The 12,611-nt window shown below is 38.3% G+C and overlaps 1 pseudogene; it reads left to right on the top strand.

The window, feature by feature from the left end:
• The first annotated feature begins 12,269 nt into the window (after positions 1 to 12,269).
• On the top strand, positions 12,270 to 12,369 carry LOC113284864 (annotated as a pseudogene).
• The last annotated feature ends 242 nt before the right edge of the window (positions 12,370 to 12,611 follow it).

Raw genomic sequence — 12,611 nt, 5'->3', positions numbered from 1 at the left:
CGTCGATTGAGCCCAATCTAATCGATTTAAACACCCATATCAGATTCCTAGACCCATAAGGAGTCTATCCTATGAAAATCAGAGGTTTAATCGATGTCAAACTCCTCTAAATCACGATTGCCAAAACTGTTCTTCACTGCACCTATTTTCCCGCCAAAACATGGTTTTTGAAATGTTGAAGATGGTTGCCCCTTATCCAGGGTAGGGGTGTGACTAACAACTGCCTGGAAATGGGATGCCCCTTAGTAATTAGGTTACCCCTTATCCAAAGTGAGAGTCCGAATAGCAAATGTCCTCCGGGTGCTTTCCAACAACTTTTCGAGCCAATTTTTTCCAAAAATGTTTATTGGCCAAAAATACCTACAAATAAATAAAACACCATAATAAGTACAAAAATGAGCCCTAAAAATATATAGAATCGAGACAAATCGGGCACAAAAATGTGTCTATCAAATACCCCCAAACCTATTATTTGCTAGTCCTCGAGCAAAAATAAAATAGAAATAAAATCCTAACTCACTGTCGCAGACATCGTCGATTGCATTTAGCGTATGTAATAAGCCTTTAAACCCCTAGGTGTCCCTAGTGGCGGAGTGTTGTCTTCGGAGGGCTTACCAGAGGTATACCCACAAAACCTTTATACTCCAGACCCTATCTATCTACACAGAACCTTGGAAGGCACTAAAGAATCTCCTTGGTTGGCATATTTATTGACTACAGGAGGAAGTACCCTGATGCGAAATTCCAATTGTTGTACACGAGTTTGCACTCAAGCATACTAAAATTCATATGAAGTGACAGAGCTCTACTCAGATAGTCACACTATGGACATCAATATCCGGAGTCAAAACTAATCACATGGACAGATCAAGAAGATAGATACAGAAAAACATAGATGGTTTTGATGTTTAATAGGTGAACGGTGTTTCTCATATCTATCTGAAGGCCTCCGCCAAAATGAACCTATCCTAATGGACTGAGATACCGGTCTGACTAATATCAACACACTGGCATATACAAGGGTACCAGTGGTCGATAATCCTAACTCTAGGTCAACACAACTGGCATATACAAGGGTTCCAGTGGTCGACTTTATTGAATTTATTCCAGTTGGTCTGATGATCTGGTCTTTTTTTTTTTCGTATCTCAATCACTCTAATTCACCCTAGCATTGGTAACAACTTGAATCGTGATCCCCACCTAATCACTTAGAGAAACATAGTTTAAAAACAAAACAAAATAAAAATAGAAGTGAAAAGGACTCAACGAGATATGGTGAAACTATCATGTTATTTCTAACACCTGAGCTCTGTGGTTTTATGAATAGACTCTTTAGATGTTGCCATCTAGTCAGATTGGTTCCTCAACTCCTACAACCAAAATGCTTCCATCCACTTAGATTGGTTAGTGCCATCCTTAATAGGGATAAATTTCTAGGCTCTGGAGTTTATTTATTGCAACGAAAAGGTAACAAAAAGTTCTACCCCACCCCTAACTTAAATCTAACATTGTCCTCAATGTTTCTAATCAAAGAACAGTACCAAAAATATAAGTAACATGAGGAAATAGTAAAGAGAGAAGTCGGAAAGATAGTACCTGGGTGAAGTGTAACCAAAAACCTACAAAAATATTATACAACATACAAAATCGCCTCGATGGTCAATCAAGGTAAACAGGGTCCTCCTCAACATCACCTGTAGGAAAAGGCTCTAAAAAGGGCTTCAATCGCTGACCGTTAACCTTCGAAGAACTACTACCATCTGGTGTCTCAATCTCAACAACGCCATGAGGAAAAACAGTACGGACCATAAAAGGACCGGTCCACCGAGATCGTAACTTCCCGGGGAATAGATGCAAACGCGTGTCATACAGATGAACTTTTTGACCTGGAGAAAATGACTTTCGTAAAATATTCTTATCATGCAAAAGTTTCATTTTGTTCTTATACTCCTTAGCACTATCGTATGCATCTCTACGAATCTCGTCCAACTCATTGAGATGGAGCTTTTCTTTGAGCTCCTGCCTTGTCAAGTGAAAAGTTTAAGTTCTTAATAGCCTAATAGGCTCGAATGCTCTAACTCAACAGGCAGGTGACATGCCTTTCCAAACACTAAACGATAAGGTGACATTCCAATGGGTGTCTTAAACGCAGTATGGTAAGCCCATAAGGTATCAGTAAGCCTCGACGACCAGTCTTTCCTATTTGGATTAACTGTTTTCTCTAGAATACGTTTAATTTTCCTATTGGAAACCTCTACCTGACCACTAGTCTGAGGGTGATATGGGGTTGCTACTTTATGGGTAATACCGTATTGTTTCATTAAAAGAGCAAACAGTCTACTACAAAAGTGTGAACCTCCATCACTAATTATAGCTCGCGGCGTACCAAAACGTATAAGTATATTCTCTTTCAAAAACTGGACTACGACCCTGTGGTCATTCGTTTTACACGAAACCGCCTCAACCCACTTACACATAGTCTACAGCGACAAGTATGTAAAGATAACCAAACGAAATAGGAAATGGACCCATAAAATCAATGCCCCACACATCAAAGACCTCAATCACTAAAATAGGGTTCAAAGGCATCATATTTCTACGGGAAATGGTTCCTAACTTCTGGCAACGCTCACAAGAAACACAATGACTATGAGAATCTTTAACAACGAAGGCCAGTAAAATCCACACTGCAAAATCTTAGCAGCAGTCTTCTTAGCACTAAAATGACCCCCACATGCATGTTCATGACAAAAGGAGATAATACTAGACTGGTCACTCTAAGATACACATCTCCTAATAATATGGTCCGGACAATACTTAAACAGATAAGGATCTTCCCAAAAGAAATGCTTAACCTCGGCTAAAAACCTTGAACGATCTTGCTTACCCCAATGTTGAGGGGTTCAACCAGTAACAAGATAATTCACTATATTTGCATACCAAGGTGATTGGGAAACAGAGAACAATTTTTCATCAGTAAAGCTATCCCTTATAGGAAGGGAATCACTAGGGGAACTAACAACGAGCCTAGACAAGTGGTCTGCTACTACATTTTCTGCACCCTTTTTGTCTCTAATGTCTGGGGAAAATACCTGTAACAATAGGATCCATATAATCAATATAGGTTTGGTGTCCTTCTTAGATAAAAGGTATTTCAAAGCAGCATGATCTGTACAGATTATGATCTTAGAACCTAATAGGTAGGACCTAAACTTATCCAAGGAAAACACGATGGCTAAAAGTTCTTTCTCGGTAGTTGTGTAGTTCATTTGGGCATCATTCAGAGTTTTTCTAGCATAATAAATCACATGAAGTAATTTGTTTTCTCGTTGTCCTAAAACGACGCCTATAGCATAATCTGAAGAATCACACATAATATCAAAGGGTAGGTTCCAGTCAGGTGCCTGGACTACTGGGGCAGTAGTGAGTAAAGTTTTAAGCTTCTCAAAAGCCTATAAACGAGCATCATCAAAGACAAACTTAACATCTTTTGCAAGCAAATTGCAAAGAGGTCTAGAAATCAAGCTAAAATCCTTAATGAATCGACGGTAAAAACCTGCATGCCCTAGGAATGACCTAATATCTTTTATGGTTTTTGGGACCTGTAGAGTCTTAATAAGGTCAACTTTGGCTTTGTCTACCTCTATACCCTTTGAAGAGACGATGTTCCCTAACACAATTCCTGATTTAACCATGAAATGGCATTTTTCCCAATTAAGCACTAATTTTTTTTTTCTTACACCTAGTCAACACTAATGTCAAATGATGCAAGCACTCATCGAAAGATGAACCAAACACTGAAAAATCATCCATAAAGACCTCTAATAACCGTTCTACCATATCAGAAAATATGCTCATCATACAACGCTGAAAAGTTGCAGGGGCATTACATATCCCGAAAGGCATGCGTCTATACGCAAAGGTACCAAAGGGACAGGTAAAAGTGGTTTTCTCTTGGTCTTCTGGGGCAATAACGATCTGATTATAACCGGAGTAGCCATCTAAGAAGCAATAATGACTATGTCCAGCTAATCTCTCTAGCATTTGGTCGATAAAAGGAAGGGGAAAGTGATCCTTCCTTGTGACCTTGTTCAATTTCCTATAGTCAATACACACACGCCATCCCGTGGTCACTCGGGTTGGGATTAATTCATTATTATCATTCTGGACTATAGTGATACCTGATTTCTTGGGGACAACCTGAACAGGGCTGAACCACTTACTGTCTAAAATTGGGTAAATAATACCCGCATCTAACAACTTAAGCACCTCTTTTCGAACTACCTCTTTCATGTTAGGGTTCAGTCGACGTTGCATCTCCCTAGAAGGTTTGGAGTCTTCCTCTAAATGAATCTGATGCATACACACAGTAGGACTTATACCCTCAATGTTTGTTATAGTCCACCCTAAAGCTTCCTTATTGTCTTGAAGTACAGTTACTAGCCTACTTTCCTGATCACTATCCAAATTGGAAGCTACAATCACAAGTAAAGTCTCAGATGGGCTTAAAAACAAATACTTTAGAGTATCGGGTAGTGGTTTAAGGTCCAACTTTGGGGGATCTTCTAAAGAAGGAATTAGGGTAGTCTCAGAAACTGGTAACGGTTCGAACCTAGCTTTCTATCTATCAGTGTATAAAACAGGGGTAGAATCTAATAGAGCATTCACCTGTTCAATAGTGTTATCGTCGTCAAAATATAAACCAAAATGGGATAGACAACTTTCTAATGGGTCTTCAGACAAGATGTTTGGTAATGACTCCTGAACTAAGGCTTCTATCATGTTCACCTCCTCAACACATGTGTCATCTAGCTCATGAGGTTGCTTAATGACATTAAAAATGTTCATCTCCATAGTCATATTACCAAAAGATAAACTCATCACACTATTTCGACAGTTAATGATCGCATTAGACGTAGCTAAAAATGAGATACCTAAAATCACAGGTATTTGGTTCTCTGGGTCAGGGACAGGTTGGGTATCTAGGACCACGAAATCCACTGGATAAATAAACTTGTCGACCTCAATAAGAACATCCTCGATAACACCTCGAGGGATTTTAACAGACCTATCATCTAACTGCAGTGTCATCTGAGTAGGTTTCATTTCACCAAGTCCTAGCTGTAAGTATACATGGAATGGCAGTAAGTTCACACTGGCTCCTAAGTCAAGTAAAGCTTTTTCTACTCGGAAGTTACCTATTGTGCAAGCAATGGTAGGAGAACCTGGTTCTTTGTACTTTGGAGTTGTGGTGTTCTGAATGATTGAACCTACGTGACTAGCTAAAAAGGCTTTCTTATGGACGCTAAGTTTTCGCTTTCGCGTACACATATCCTTAAAGAACTTGGCATAAGAAGGAATTTGCCTAATTGCAACTAATAAGGGAAGGTTTATGGTAACTTGCTTAAAAACCTTCATTATGTCATTAAAGTTCGATTCCTTCTTTGTTGGTACTAATAGCTGAGGAAATGGGGCTCTAGGCCTAAAATCAGACCTTTCAGGAACCGAACTCACATCATCAGAAACTTTATCAGTCTCTTCAGCTACTGTTCCTGAGAGGTGAGATCCTGAGGGGTGAAGTATAGTATGTTCACTATTGGGCATGGTTACCTTATTGTCTACAACTCTACCACTTCTAAGGGATCTAACAACATTCAATTGATTCGATGGTTTTGCACCTAATTCATGAACTCCTTTAGGGTGGGTTGTGTTTGACTAGGAAACTTACCTTTTTCTCTCAAAGAATCACTTATCATACCAACCTGGGTTTTTAACTCGAAAATAGCCTGACTGTTTTCTTGTCCTATCCTGTTACTAGCTTGTAGACTCTGTTCTACGGATAACTGGAATTTTGCAGTTTGCTGAGTTAACAAGGCGAGAGATTCCTCTAAACTTAGGATTTTCTTATCTGACTGATTCTGAAACTGAGCTAGTCCTGAAGGATTCTTAGTATAGCCAAAACCTAGGGGATAATTAGAATTACTAAACTGACCTTGACTTTGGCCCTTAGACCACGAAAGGTTCGGATGGTTTCTCCAACCAGGATTATAGGTTTCTGAATATGGGTCAATATTTTGACGGTTATCAAATCTAGTGTTATTATGAAGAGCATTGGCCTGCTCTTCAATATTCTGGCCTTCCCAAAAAGGCTCCACTCTACCACTAGTCTGGCCCACTTTTAAGGCTTCTAACCTTTTTGCTATAGCATCAATTTTGGCATCTGATTTATAGCCTCCTTCTACCCTATTAACGTTTCCTCTACTTAAAAGAATTGTTTTCTGGGGTGCCCTACTATTTTCCCATTGCTGGGTTTTTTCGACGATTTCATTAAAAAATTATGTCGCCGCATCAACAGTTTGGTTTTCAAATCCACCAGTACATAGAGACTCAACCATGGTCGTTGTGGAATAATATAAACCCTCATAAAGGATCTGAACTAGCCTAACCTTTTCTAAACCATGATGAGGACACTAGGATAATAAATCATTGAACCTTTCCAAATACCTATATAAAGATTCTTCCTCTTGTTGTGAAAATGTGCATATTTGCGTCCTAATAGACGATGTTTTGTGCCTAGGGAAAAACTTATTGAAAAAGGCAGATGTAAGTTGTTCATATGTCTCAATTGACTCGGAGTCCAAACTATACAGCCACGACTTGGCCTTATCTTTTAGGGAAAATGGGAATAACCTAAGTTTCAAAGCATCATCATCTAAGCCTCTAATTCTTAGAGTACTACAAATTTCCTCAAAATCCCAAACATGGTAATAAGGGTTTTCATTTTCTTTCCCTAAAAAGATTGGGAGCATCTGTAAGGTCCCAGGTTTCAGTTCATAGGGTTCCTCCGTTTCAGCTAACTTAATACATGAAGGACGGGTAGTCCTAGTTGGATTCAACAAAGCTTTCAAAGTTGCCATTTCTGGCGCTATCGGAGCAACGGGTATTCTCTCCTCAGTCAAAGGACGTTCAAAAACAGACTCTTCAAAAGTCGGACTTTCTAGATTAAGGTAATCGAGACGCTTCGAACTACTAGGTTTCAATTTAACAAATCTACCTAGTGCGTCTCTTTTACGTTCAGGCATACAATAAAATTTTCTAAATTGGAAGGGTAAGCAAACACAGACAAGGCCGACTCAACCAAATCAAACCTATTGATTTTTAGAAAACAAAAAGCATGATGGCTCCACTTAGATTGTTTTTAGACCATCTTCTAATCCTTCGAACGGGAATTCGTTACAATTTAAGCAAACCCCTCTGGAATCAATTCGAGTTAACGTAAGTTGAATAGAGGCGAGGGAAGCTCGGTGGAGCTTTGATACCCAAGGCCTCACCGGTATTACAAGGCGGCACAGTCACGCATTCAAGGACAGAAACCATCAAGAACTTCGAAGTATTCTTAAAGGAGTAACCAATATTTTTCGAATGTCTTTCCTGTTAAGCTCGTTACCCTATTGGTCTCGTTCTAGTCAAAATTTTAGGCTTAGATTCGCGTAGGTTACGTGTTCCTAAAGCGGGCAAGAAGAGAACGGTGATGAAATCCGAACCCTTATCTTTTATGGCCAGGCCTTTCCCTTTACTAAAAAAATAAATGTCCGTATTCAGTCCTCAACATATACATTCATACGAAGGAGTCCAGTAACTCGCTGACAGGGGATTCACGAGTGTTTAGAATCTTACCTCCCGTTCCAGACAGGGGATGAATCGGTTGTAGTCGACTCGGGCCACTGACTCCGATGTCTAGTGTACGAACCCAAGGTTTAGAGACAATATCGTAATTGTCCTCCTTCTCTGCAAACAATTTATATTTAAAGTACCCTTCCGTAGGGTAATAATAAAAAAATAATGTCCCAAAGTCCGAAAGTCCAAAAGTCCAAAAAAAAAATTACAAAAATAATAAACCCTAATACAATTGTTTTTTTTAAATAAAATAAACAAACCCTAAACTAAAATTTTCTAAAATAAAATTGTCTTCTTTTCTGTTCTTTTTGCTTTAATCTTTAGCTTCAAGTCTTTATGAAATCATCAAACTCCTTGGCTCAATTTTCTTTATGATCCAGAACCTGTAGACACAAGATAAATACCCAAAAACATAAAAAAAAGAACAAAAATAATAAAAATAAAAATAATAAATAATAATAAATCTAAAACCCTAAAAACAAGTCCGCGTCGGCGGCGCCAAAAATTGATTTGATTTGTAGATAGTGGTAAAAGTGGTTCGATTCTCAGACTTGTGAAGGATATTAATTAGACTTAAATTCTAATATTAAAATTGAAAACTCACTAAAAATTATAGCAAACTCAATCAAAGATGATATCAATACTAAAAGAAACAATGAGGCTAAGATTCCACTATTTTCCAAGTTCAAAGTGATTAAACCAATACTTATATTTACGCAATTATCTCGTTTAATTTGATTCTAAAATATTGCAACAAGTAGATTTTCAAAAGTAGTAATTGTAAATACCAAGTATGAAGCATCAAAAGTCTTAAAACTAAGCATACTCCATCAAAATAGATCACAATCACTCAAATAAAAATCATATTCAATAATAGTTCAAGGCAAATAATCATATAATTATTGCAAATAAAAATATAATATACCACTTTTTGTTGGAAAAATAGCTTCCTCTATCGCCTCAGCATTGGGGTTTAGCTCCTCATATTAATCATGATCTCAAAATATGTGCTTGTTGCTCAAAAGATGATTAAAAGAGTGAAAAGTAATAACACAGACTGTTTGCAACAGTGTATTGGTGTTGCAAAACAGCTGTTACAATGGAACTGTTACAGAAAACTGTTGTAATTACTGTTGCTTTGTCGCTGATTTTAAGACCCTAGAATACGACTGCCCTGCACAACTTAATGTTCTTCGGCTGTTAAACAACGACACTGTTCTGCGACTGTTTCCCGTGCGTCAATGTTCTTCGCGTTCTTCCTCTTCAGCAGCAGAAACGGAGTTTGGTAAAGCTCTGATTTCTTCTTCTCTGGCTCTCCTTAGGTTCCCAAACTCTCGACACCTCTTCTATATGACCCAAGACATCTATTTATATCAAAAATACCGATTAAATCTCTCCCAAATCTTCCAAAATCTCTTTCCTTCTCTTCACGGCCAAGTTGCGGCAATTTATTGTTTTAGAATTTCTACGCGTTTCTGAGCTTTCCTTTTTATTCTAAACTCCTCCTTAGATAGATACAAATCTTTGGGAAAGTTTACAGCACTTTAATCTCTTTAAAATTCCCTAAAACAGGTCACACACGTGACTTTCCATATTTTCTGTTGTGAGAAAAACTCGTTGATTGAGCCTAGTCTAATCGATTTAAACACCCATATCAGATTCCTAGACCCATAAGGAGTCTATCCTATGAAAATCAGAGGTTTAATCGACCTGAAACTCCTCCAAATCACGATTGCCAAAACTGTTCTTCACTGCACCTATTTTCCCGCCAAAACCTGGTTTTTAAAATGTTGAAGATGGTTGCCCCTTATCCAGGGTAGGGGTGCGATTAGCAACTGCCTGGAAATGGGATGCCCCTTAGTAATTAGGTTACCCCTTATCCAAAGTAAGAGTCTGAATAGCAAATGTCCTCCGGGGGCTTTCCGACAACTTTCGAGCCAATTTTTTCCAAAAATGTTTATTGGCCAAAAATACCTACAAATAAATAAAACACCATAATAAGTACAAAAATGAGCCCTAACAATATATAGAATCGAGACAAATCGGACACAAAAATGTGTCTATCATTAGTGCCAACCTTAATAAGCATAAATTTCTAGGCTCTGGAGTTTATTTGTTGCAGCTAAGAGCTAACAAAAAGTTTCTTCCCCACCCCCAAACTTAAATATAACATTGTCCTCAATGTTCTAAAGATGAAATGAACAATAAGAAACTGTTACCACTTGATGGATGGAAAAAGAAATAAGGAAGGATATTACCGTAAGCATGAGTACCTCCCAGGAAATGCTAAATTTAAAGTCTTTAGCTAGACATCAAATACCTCAAAATGGATTGTCACCTTCCAAAGTCATATATCAATAGTCGAAACAATTGTGGGTCCATAAGACCAAATAGAGCTGACACCAGTATGAGACAACTGCGCTGATTCAGAAAAATGAAAAGAAGGAACACGTCCTCATCTAAGGTTTCTGTCAAGATAACTGGGTTTATCTGCGGCGCGTAATTGAACTTAATATGTGTGTCTCGATAAATAGATTCATCCGAAAAATGGGTCTCTAATACCTGGGTTACCTCCTGGACAGTATCAGGAGGATCGGGTTGCGGAGTCTGAAAATACTCGAGTAATATCTAAGATGTACAAGGCTCGAGTCCCAAGTTAGGGACTCTAATTAGGGATAGGATACAATCACAAGAACCATCACTACCCCCGAACTTAGGGTTCACAGACAAATCTCTAACTATTTCTTGAATTTCCGGATCTTCAGAGTCCTTAAAATACTCAAGAGATTCTTCTAGAGACTGATCACATATCTGATCTAAGAGAATGGTTTCCTCAAAATCATCTAAATAATCTACCAGTAAAGTGTTAAGCCAATTATCATGAACCAAATCTTGAACTAAAGTTCTAATCATATTCACTTCTTCTAAATCATCGTTCTCAGAAGGTTGTCTTGTAACATTAAAGATATTTAGTTCAGTGGTCATATTAACAAATGATATGTTCATAAGCCCAGTCCTACAGTTGATGACAGCGTTAGCTGTGGCTAAAAATGAGAGACCTAAAATCACTGGGATTTGACGACTTGGGTCCTGAACAGGCTGGGTGTCTAGAACAACGAAATCCACAGGATAAATAAACTTATCAACCTCAATCAGAACATCCTCTATGACACCACGAGGGACTTTGACAGACCTATCAGCTAAATGTAGTATCATTTTAGTCGGTTTCAACTTACCAAGACCTAGATGGGTGTATACATGATACGGGAGTAAGTTAACACTAGCTCCTAAGTCAAGTAAAGCTTTATCGACCATGTGATCACCAATCGCACAAGATATGGTGGGTCATCAAGGATCCTTATACTTAGGGGGTGTTTGGTTCAGAAGAATGGAACTTACCTGACCAGCTAAAAAAGCTTTCTTATGGACATTAAGCTTACGCTTTCGTGTACAAAGATCTTTAAGGAACTTGGCATAAGCAGGCATCTGCCTAATTGCTTCTAATAGCGGAATGTTGATGTTCACCTGCTTAAATGTTTCCATTATCTCGTTGAAAGTCGACTCCTTCTTTGTTGGGGCTAATAAATGTGGATATGGGGCTCTAGCCACAAATGTAGACCTATCAGGAATTTCTTAGGAATCCTTAGAGACTGTTTCAGTTTCCTCGTCTACGGACTCCTCTTGGGAAGTAGAAGGTGGAACTACAGTATGTCCACTAGGCATGGATACCTTATTGTCTACCTTTTTACCACTCCTAAGGGTTGTTATCGAGTTCACATGGTTTGATGATTTCTCACCAGCTAAAGATATTTGATGGACTCCCCTAGGGTTAGGTTGTGGTTGACTAGGAAACTTTCCTTTTTCCCTCAATGTCTCATTTATCTGACTAACCTGGGATTTCAACTCGGAAATAGCCTGAGAGTTAGCTTGTACCATATTTTTATTTTCATCTAATCCTTGTGCAACCGATTGCTGAAATTCTAAATTGTTCCGAGTTAACAAGGCAGGAGACTCTTCTAAACTCATGATTTTCTTATCTGAAGGGATCTGAAACTGTGACGAAGCTGAAGGATTCTTAGTTATAGCCAAAAACTGGGGGAATCTGAGCATTACTAGACTGACCTTGATTCTGGCCCTTGGACCAAGAAAGTTTTGGATGGTTTCTCCAGCCAGGGTTATAGGTTTCTGAATATGGGTCAAACTTCTGTCGGTTCTCAAACCTAGTATTGTTATAAAGAGCATTGGCTTGCTCTTCAACAACATGGCCTTCCCAAAAAGGCTCATTTCTACCACTACTACCACTAGAATGACCTAATTCTAAGGCTTCTAACCTTTTGGCTATAGATGCTATTTTGGCATCTGACTCATAAGATCCTTCTACCCTATTAACATTTCCTCTACTTAGAAGAATTGTTTTATGGGGTTCCCTACTATTTTTCCATTGTTGGGTCTTATCGACGATTTCATTCAAAAATGTCATCGCTTCATCAACAGTTTTATTCTCAAACCCACCTGTGCATAAGGACTCAACCATGGTTGTTGTTGAATAATCTAAACCCTCGTAGAGGATCTGAACTAACCTAACCTTCTCCAAACCATGATGAGGACATTGAGATATCAAGTCATTGAACCTTTCTAAGTACTTATATAAAGATTCTCCCTCTTGTTGGGCAAAAGTACATATTTGTGTCCTAATAGGCGATGTTTTATGACTTGGGAAAAACTTATGTATAAAGGCAGAAGTAAGTTGGTCATAAGTTTCAATTGACTCAGAGTCCAAACTATACAGCCAAGATTTGGCTTTATCTTTTAAGGAAAAGGGGAATAACCTAAGTTTCAACGCATCATCACTTAGGTTTTTAATTTTTAGAGTACTACAAACTTCCTCAAATTCCCTAACATGAAAATAGGGGTTCTCATTCTCCTTCCCTAAA

This window comes from Papaver somniferum, chromosome 5 (assembly GCF_003573695.1).
Source record: "Papaver somniferum cultivar HN1 chromosome 5, ASM357369v1, whole genome shotgun sequence".
In the NCBI taxonomy this organism is placed as follows: Eukaryota; Viridiplantae; Streptophyta; class Magnoliopsida; order Ranunculales; family Papaveraceae; genus Papaver; species Papaver somniferum.
This window is presented reverse-complemented; position numbering and strand designations above follow the sequence as displayed.